Genomic DNA, 8,196 nt, shown 5'->3' with positions numbered 1-8,196 from the left:
TAGGTGGCTGGCCCTTGGTGCCACACGTTGGCACGTAGGCTATCAGAGGACAGACTGGCGGAGCGCAAGGAGGGCCCGGAGGGGGTGGGTCAAGAGTCCTGCTTTGAGCGTGTTAAGTTTGAGATCCCGCTCAACAGCCTGGCAGCCGTGGTGAGGGGGCAACTGGGTGGCAGAGTCTTAGAACTCGGGAGTGAGGAGTTGGGAAACCAGATTTGATCTGAACAGGGATGGCGGGAGACGCTATGGGGAAGCAAGTGTAGGCGGAAGAAAAATCGAGGGCTTCTTAGTCTCAGCAGCTCTAATTTCAGACTCTGTTTTCAACCCCCAACGGATTAGAGGCGGCAGGTTGCAAATGGGAGGAGGCCAGTGGGGCTTAGCGTGGCCGGATTTCGATGCTTGGTGCTTTCGTTGTAGAAGAAGCTTCGGAATCAGCCGCGATGCTCAAAACACAGAAATGGAGAATCTCAGGCTGCATGCGGATCTACTGACTCGGGATCGACATTTTAATAGGGGCCCCGGGGGTGGGGTTGGCATGCACGTGATAGTTTGAGAACTGGCGCATGGCACCATACAGAAAATGGCCCCAGAAAATCCCAGCGTCGAGCAAGGTTCAAGATGTGCGGGACTGCGGTATGCACGAAAACATAGGAGACTCAGAGTCATTACATCTTCCTTTGTATAATTCTGTGACTGTTGAAGGGTTTGTGCATACACCAGCTCAAGGCCAGCCGGGAAAGCGTTCACTCTGTCATGTCACAATTCTACCGGAACCCTTCAGACACAGAGAGGTCCGGGCTTCCCCAACCCTCTCGCCTAGCCCAAGGTGTGGGTTCCTCTCCGGGGTCTGGCATGGCCAAGCCAGAATGTGACAAAACATCAATCCCCCCTGTGCATCAGAGGTCCCTGCAAAGGTCCTGCCAGCCCCCTAGATGAGTGATCCCCATCCTGGGCTGTCCATTGCAATCGTCGGGGGAGATGTGAATCTCGTTGCCAGGCCACACCGCAGATCGATTATCAAAATCTTTGGAAGGTGACTCTAGGGGTGAGAAGCATTTCTTTCCATTCTACCGTCAGTGGCGTCCTCCAGCCTGAGGCCAAATAGACAGCTTTCTTCTTCCAGTCTGTACTCAGCAGAAGTGAGGCAGCCAGGCTGGAGGAGGGCAATCTATGACTACTTTATTTTTAATGTTTATTTATTTTTGAGAGAGAGAGAGAGAGAGACAGAGCGTGAGCGGGGGAGGAGCAGAGAGAGAGGGAGACACATAATCCGAAGCAGGTTCCAGGCTCTGAGCCATCAGCACAGAGCCCGACGCGGGGCTGGAACTCACGAACCGCGAGATCGTGACCTGGGCCGAAGTCACTCAACCGACTGAGCCACCCAGGCGCCCCTGAATTTACACCATGATCTTGTGATTTTACATGAGACGAAGAGACCAGCTTTTTTTCCCTAAGCAGCCGAATCCCACCCCCACCGCTTTTCAAGAGGCAAGACAGTAGCCCGAGTTTCTCTTTCTAGAGGGACGTCAGACCGGAACTCACTGTCCCATTGCAGCTGTCAGAACCCCATGTGTGTGCTTCTATTTAAAAGTTGTCTGCCTACAAATGCTCGAGGGAGCAGACAATCTGGCTTCTCCTTCGCTCTTAGTCAGCTTGTGCTGGAAATAATTGTCCATGTTTTATGTGACAGGCGGAAACAGGACCTCGCAGGAAGGCGGCCTGGGACGAGACCGGGTGGGAACAACGTTGCTCTCGGCCCACATGCACCAGTACGTCTGATCCGACGCTTGAGGGCCCGAGGGCAGAACTGCAGGGCCGGGTAGTATACAAGCACAGAGTCAGTAAACAGGGCCCTGAGCAACTGTGGTGTTCCCCTCCCTCGGTCACTGTGCTAGCCTCTTGTGATACAGCCGGGTTCGCCCGGCAAGGGTCTGCAGGACGGCTCCGCTCAAGGGCCATCGCGTTCTGACTGCTCTTACCTTGTGCTGCTCCGTTGTTCCGTCTTCTGAATACATCCACGGGTAGAGGTTATGCTTAGGAATCGCATGGCCTGGGTTTCATCTGCCTCCACTGTCTACACACCTTGTCGTGAGGGCTCGGTCCCTTCCCCTGCGAAACAAGAAGTTTAAGGAAACCGTAAACTCTTTTGTGCCATGATAATACGTGGTACTATCGTTTTTGAGGGTTTTATTTATTTATGTTTCTGTCCAGTGACAAAGAATAGACTCTCACAGCCTTGACTCTCTCCTTCTTCCATCAGTGCTTTCTTGTCCTTGGGGCCTACGGAATGGTCCAGAAAATCCAGGCTGGGTTAGTCACCCAGAGGGCTGGGAGGCCGAGGCTTCTTCTTTCGTGGGGGTTGGGGTTGGGGCTGTGGTTGTTGTTAGGAATGTTTCACTCTTTATCACACATCACATTGTGGAAATATATTTTTAAACATGCTTCACAATTCCCCTGAGACCACAAACGCCATTTTATCCCATGGCTCCCTGGGGCTCGTCAAACCCTGGATCCAAGGGTGGGTTTGGGTTTTCTCCCGCCTACCCCGGTTGGGCGGACTGTATCCATTTGGGTCTTGTTTTGTGGCTAGAAATGGTGAACTTCCCGTCTCCATGTCACGGGTAGGTTCTCTTTCACTTCTCAGCAGCCTTCAATTCTGTGTGTCATGATCAGCTGCGGTCCTCCCACCTCAGGGCCCCCCTCTACCCGTTGGGAGCTGGAGTTCAAGTTGAATCGTTTTGTTTTGTCTCCATAGCTGTGCGTTGCCCACATCTGATCGTGTAATGTTATGCCACTGATCTCTGTGCCGAACGACCTTAGGAGGAGGTAAGGGTAAGGTCCGAACTCAGGTTAACTGGAGGTTGAATTAACATCCCTACCAAACAAAAGATGCTCATTTCTCCCTGAACAGGAAAATAAGTAATCATTAACCCTAACTCAGAGTTTCAACCTTGGCGCCGACGAGATTTGGGGCTGGATAGCTCTTTGCTGTGAGGGCTGTCCTGTGCATTGTAGGATATTTAACAGCATCTCTGTGTTCACCTTTCTACGTTGGTATGCCCGGTATCTTGCTCCTGGGTAGTCCCCGTATGCCCAAGTCCTGCTGCGATACAGCCGAGAACCTGACCTCTCAGATCTCGCACCAGGATCCTGCCTCTGATTCACAGGCAGTGGGAGCCCAGGCTGATGTCTTTCCTGCTCTTTCTGTCCAACCTCCTCCTCATCGCTGACTGGCTCCCGCACATCACCCAACCCTTGCCCCCACATTCCTGTTATTTGCTCCAATTTTTTTTTTTACTGTTTTTTTTTAAATTTTATTTTTGTGTGAGAGAGAGAGAGAGACAGAGCGCAAGCAGGGGAAGGGCAGAGAGAGAGGGAGACACAGAATCCGAAGCAGGCTCCAGGCTCTGAGCCATCAGCACAGAGCCCGACGCGGGGCTGGAACTCACGAACCGCAAGATCATGACCTGAGCCGAAGTCGGACGCTAAACCAACTGAGCCCCCCAGGGGCCCGTATTTGCTCTAATTTCTGATGCCATCTGTCTGAGGTCTCCCACATGTTCTATGGTCCAGCTTTCTGGACATAGTTGTCCAGCTCTCTGAACTTCCCCTCGTATAGTTAAGCGTGGTCTGGTCCAAACTTCTGCTCTTTCCCAGTCCAGAAGTCTAGTTTCTAATACCTTGCTTGTCCTAGTCTAGTCCTTCCTATTGCCTGATGACCTCTTGTTCCGACTCATGAGATAGATCCAGATAGGAGTTATGCCTGAATAACCAATCAAATCATAGAAAATAAATTTAACAAATGGAGGATGACTGATTTTATGTAGGTAAAATAGCAATGGCTAAGTTTTTTTAATTTTCCAAGGTTTTTTTGGATTGGGTTTTTAAAATTGTTGTTATTTGTTGTTTATTTGTTTTTTGAATTAGAGTATAGAGGATCAGAATATGCCTCCTCAAAATATACCACTTCAGCATAAGATTATTATTTTTTCTCTCTCTCTCTCTCATACCAGGAAGAGGAGGACAATTCTTAGACTCCTAATAACTGGGGACAACTCTACACTCCTTTCAGCCCAGAGATGAGAGGAATCTATATGTAACAAACTTCACTAAGTAACCATTTTCATCCATTAGTTCCCCCATATATTTGCTTTACCATGGCTTGACACCCTGAGAAGCCCAAGACCGTTTTATTTTTGTCTTGTCACTTTGCTACAAATCTATTGCTCTCGTTCAGGTGTTATACCAGCCCAAGTCCTAACCACCACTTTGAGTTCTCACTGAATTTCTTCCACGTATATTCACTCTGCTCACGTTAATAACCTCGGTGTTTCTCTTGTTAACCTGTCTTTTCTCGGTTTCATTTCCAGGGACCCAACTGCCGAACCTGGAGGGTAAAGGTGTTTTTGTTCTTCCTTACAATAGACACAATTGAAATGTTGGCCCTGGTATGTTTAGAAGGACTTCTTAAGAGCCCATTTTGCAACTTATGGTCTCATCAAAAGCCAAGAAGGAAGAGGAGAAGAACTAAAGGACTAAATGCAATTTAGTGTCCTGGATGGGATCCTGGAATAGAGAGAAGACGTTACAGAAAAAACGCAATTCAAATAAAGTCTGGGGTTTGATTAAATTATAATGTGCCAATTTTGGTTTCTGCATTTTGACAAGAAATGCCGCAGTCATGAAAGATACTAACCATGGGGAAACTGTGTAAGGAGTTAAAAAAATAAACACGCAGAGGATATTTGGGGAATTTTTATGCTATGAAGAAACGCTTTACAAAAGCATAGGGACACGGCTTTTGTTTTGTTTTGTTTTTAAAAGGATGCAATTCCAAGGCCACTTCTGTTTCCTCCTCTGTCCAGACACCATCTCTTAGGTCAAGATTGCGAGGTAAGCGTTTTCCATGAGAACCATATGGTTGGTCCCCACATTCTTCCTAGCTCAGAAACGTTTGGAGCAGATGTTTCCATGCTGAGAAGCTCACACCCACCCTTGTGTGTGTTTGTTAATTTCTTTCAAATACATCACTTCCTATTGTAGCAATCGTCTCCTAATCACAAACATATGAAGTCTTGGCCTCAGCGGCCTCATGGACGTGTGCACTGTTATCAGAAAGGGTTAGCCAGACCTGAAGATAAAGAAAAATGTGAATTTGACTTCATGCCATGTTCAGTATGAGTGAATTCGCATAAGCAAGCACCCGCTGTCCTCAAACGTGATTTTTCCATTTCTTCTGGATGGCCTCACACCACGGGGGCGGGCACAGATGCATTTGGCAAACTCATTATAGAGCAACTATATCATGAACCCCTCCCCTATGTGACCTCCAAATTGTCAAACGATGTGTTCAACATGATGTCTCCTAGTTGTGACATTTTTCTGCAGCTAGGGAGAGACCAAGCACAATTTTTCAGCGAGGAAACCTTCCAGCAAGTAAATAATTACTGAAGGTTTTCCCTAAGGTATTTTCTTTTTTCTTTCTTTTTTTTTTTTTTTTAATTTTTTTAACGTTTATTTATTTTTGAGACAGAGAGAGACAGAGCATGAATGGGGGAGGGTCAGAGAGAGGGAGACACAGAATACGAAACATAGGAAACAGGCTCCAGGCTCTGAGCTGTCAGCACAGAGCCCGACGCGGGGCTCGAACTCACGGACTGCGAGATTGTGACCTGAGCCGAAGTCGGCCGCTCAACCGACTGAGCCACCCAGGCGCCCCCCTAAGGTATTTTCTAAAGTAATGTAAGTACGGTTAAGGGTGTTTGGGAGCACGTCGTCTTTCCGCAGGATAATAAGGAGAATATTTAAGGATCCGTTGCTGTCTTACGCAAGCGTGTGTGTGTCCCCTTCAGGAAAGACAGTCACAAAGTTTTTTAGATGGAGGGTCTTATTTCCATTCGAGATCATGCCTGTTATAAAAGCATTTGTTTTTACCCATATTAGAATATTATTAAAGACACTGAAACGGATCCACAGAGCCAGTGTCTTCCTTGCAAGATGAAAGGACCAACCTTCTATGGGTTAATGTAAAACATCAAGAAATAAACCCGGGTTCAGAATGAAATCACTGATGATGCAATTATTAGTGAGAGTAAATGAAATGGTAAAGAAAAAGGAGACAAATGTGCTCGTCTCTTTCCTTTATAGATCGCGTTGTTCTTATGCTGTGAAAAACACAGGACAAGGGGTTCACTTCCATTTTATAGTTCCGTGACATGTACATGCCCGGGGACCTTATGGGATATAGCCTCTGTGGCGTAAGTTACAAGGCTAAGGTCTTTGATTTCCCTATAGAGTTCCAGAACCCTCTCCTTGGGGCTGGCTGTTTCAGCATTTGGCATCACAAGCCACGGAGACCAAGAGAATGGGAGCTGTCTGCATGAGTAGTTATTGGCGTTTTCAGTCCTATGGCATCAATGCTATAATCCTGAGCTTCTCGACCTCAGCAACTATGGACATTTGAGCTCAGATCACTCTTTGCCGTGAGGGCTGTCCTGTGCGTCGTAGGACATTTAACAGCATCCGTGGCCTCTGTCTACGGAGACTCAGCTGTCTCCAGACGTTGGTGAAGGCCCACCGGGAGGTCACAACAACCCACTCCCACCTCCCTGCCCCCACCTTTGAGAACCACTGCTGTCATCAACAAGGTAGAAATAACAGACCCAGAGCAGCTAAGGGAAGAGAACATTCAAAGAACGGTGTGTAGGATTTAAAGTCTTTAAAAAGCCCTCATATTACTGTCTACTTTTCAAGATTCATCCGTGTTGTAGCGCGCATCAGGACCTCATTCCCTTTTACTGCCAAACCCTTTCACCGTATGACTAGACTGCCATTTGTTTCTCCATTCATCCATCGACGGACATTTGGGTCATTTCCACCGTTTGGCTATCGTGACCAGCGCTGCTCCGAACACGCGTGGACAAGTTTTTGTTTCAATGCCTGTTTTCAATTCTTTTGGACACACACCTGGGGGGGGGGGCGGGGAACTGCTGGGTTACATGGTAATTCTATGAAGAGCAACCAATTTTTAGTCTGGAAATCTGCAGTGGTTAGTGATTTCGCTGATTATTAAAAAATCCACCAGTGACCAGACTTAACGCCGGTAAGAGCTTTGAAAGGCCTGAGGATAAGCCTAGTTAACCTTGGGTTTCAAATGATCTTGAGCAATCTCTGGGTGGGTTTCAAAAGACCTGAAAAGCCTCTAGAAATGGGGTCTCAATTCTGTGTGTGTACAAACTAGGGAGAAGGACAGGAGCTGTCGGCAGAATCCCAGAAGTGTCCATGACCCCGCCCCCCCAACCTCGGAAGCCTCTGTATCAGAAATATCATTCAGTTCTTGAAGAAAAAAATAGTGTGGCTCAATATATTGTCATTTTATTTGTCAGTCGTACCTCAATAAAGCTGGAAAAAAATAAAGGAAAAGACAGTGGGGAAATCCCAGTTTTGAGATCGGGAGTAGTGTGATTTTTGGCAAACGGCAATATTTCTGAGCTTCCTCATCTGAAAAATGGTTCCCTGCATTCATCGGCCTAACCCTCCAACATCATCTGTTGATTCTCAGCACCGCTTGCCCAGGTGATCTTTTTATACTGCTAAGTTGATTAAGCCACCCTTTCTAGAAACACATCCGTGGCACCTTTTTGTTCTCTGCACAAAAGCCACGATGTTCGTCGAGACTATGATATATTCTGGTCTATACTTTCCATGCTGGCATTATTTCCCATCATCCTCCTGTTCAGAGCTGTTTCCCGTTTCCGGAACATGTCAAGCTCCCTCCTGCCTCAGGACCTTTGCACATGCGGGTCCTTCTGCCAAAACACTCTCTATCACCCCCTCTCCCACCTGCTCACACCTATTGAGCCTTGACGTTTTAAGGCGAACATTATGTCCTCAGGAATACTGTGTCTTAACCTCCCACCCACAGATTAAGCCGACTGCCCCTCGTGTGGATCTCATGGCACTTATGACAATCACACATTTACAGTTAGTAGGTGTTGGATTAGTTTGTCTCACCCAGTAGAATAGAAATTCCCTAAGGACAAAGGCTTTGTGTTTGCTTACTATTGCATTGCATCTCAACCCTCGAGTACTGATCTTCTAAAATTCTGTGAGACAAAATGAGAAGCGTGTCTAAATCATCCATCGTCTCAAGGAAAAGCGCTCAGTGACTGTTTCAAGTGCCAAGTTGGAGTTGCAGGG

General features: G+C 47.3%; 1 long non-coding RNA gene across 1 annotated transcript in view; it reads right to left on the bottom strand.

Moving 5' to 3' along the window:
* Positions 1-1,879: 1,879 nt before the first annotated feature.
* The window catches only part of LOC123594604, a 207,664-nt gene continuing 201,347 nt past the window's right edge, over positions 1,880-8,196 (bottom strand). The window contains exon 3 of the long non-coding RNA XR_006710800.1: positions 1,880-2,106. This is a non-coding gene — a long non-coding RNA (uncharacterized LOC123594604). The remainder of the gene's footprint in view (positions 2,107-8,196) is intronic.

The sequence above is a fragment of the Leopardus geoffroyi genome, chromosome X (genome assembly GCF_018350155.1).
Source record: "Leopardus geoffroyi isolate Oge1 chromosome X, O.geoffroyi_Oge1_pat1.0, whole genome shotgun sequence".
Lineage (NCBI taxonomy): Eukaryota > Metazoa > Chordata > Mammalia > Carnivora > Felidae > Leopardus > Leopardus geoffroyi.
The sequence above is the reverse complement of the archived record's forward strand: the minus strand, read 5'-3'. Positions and strand labels throughout refer to the sequence as shown.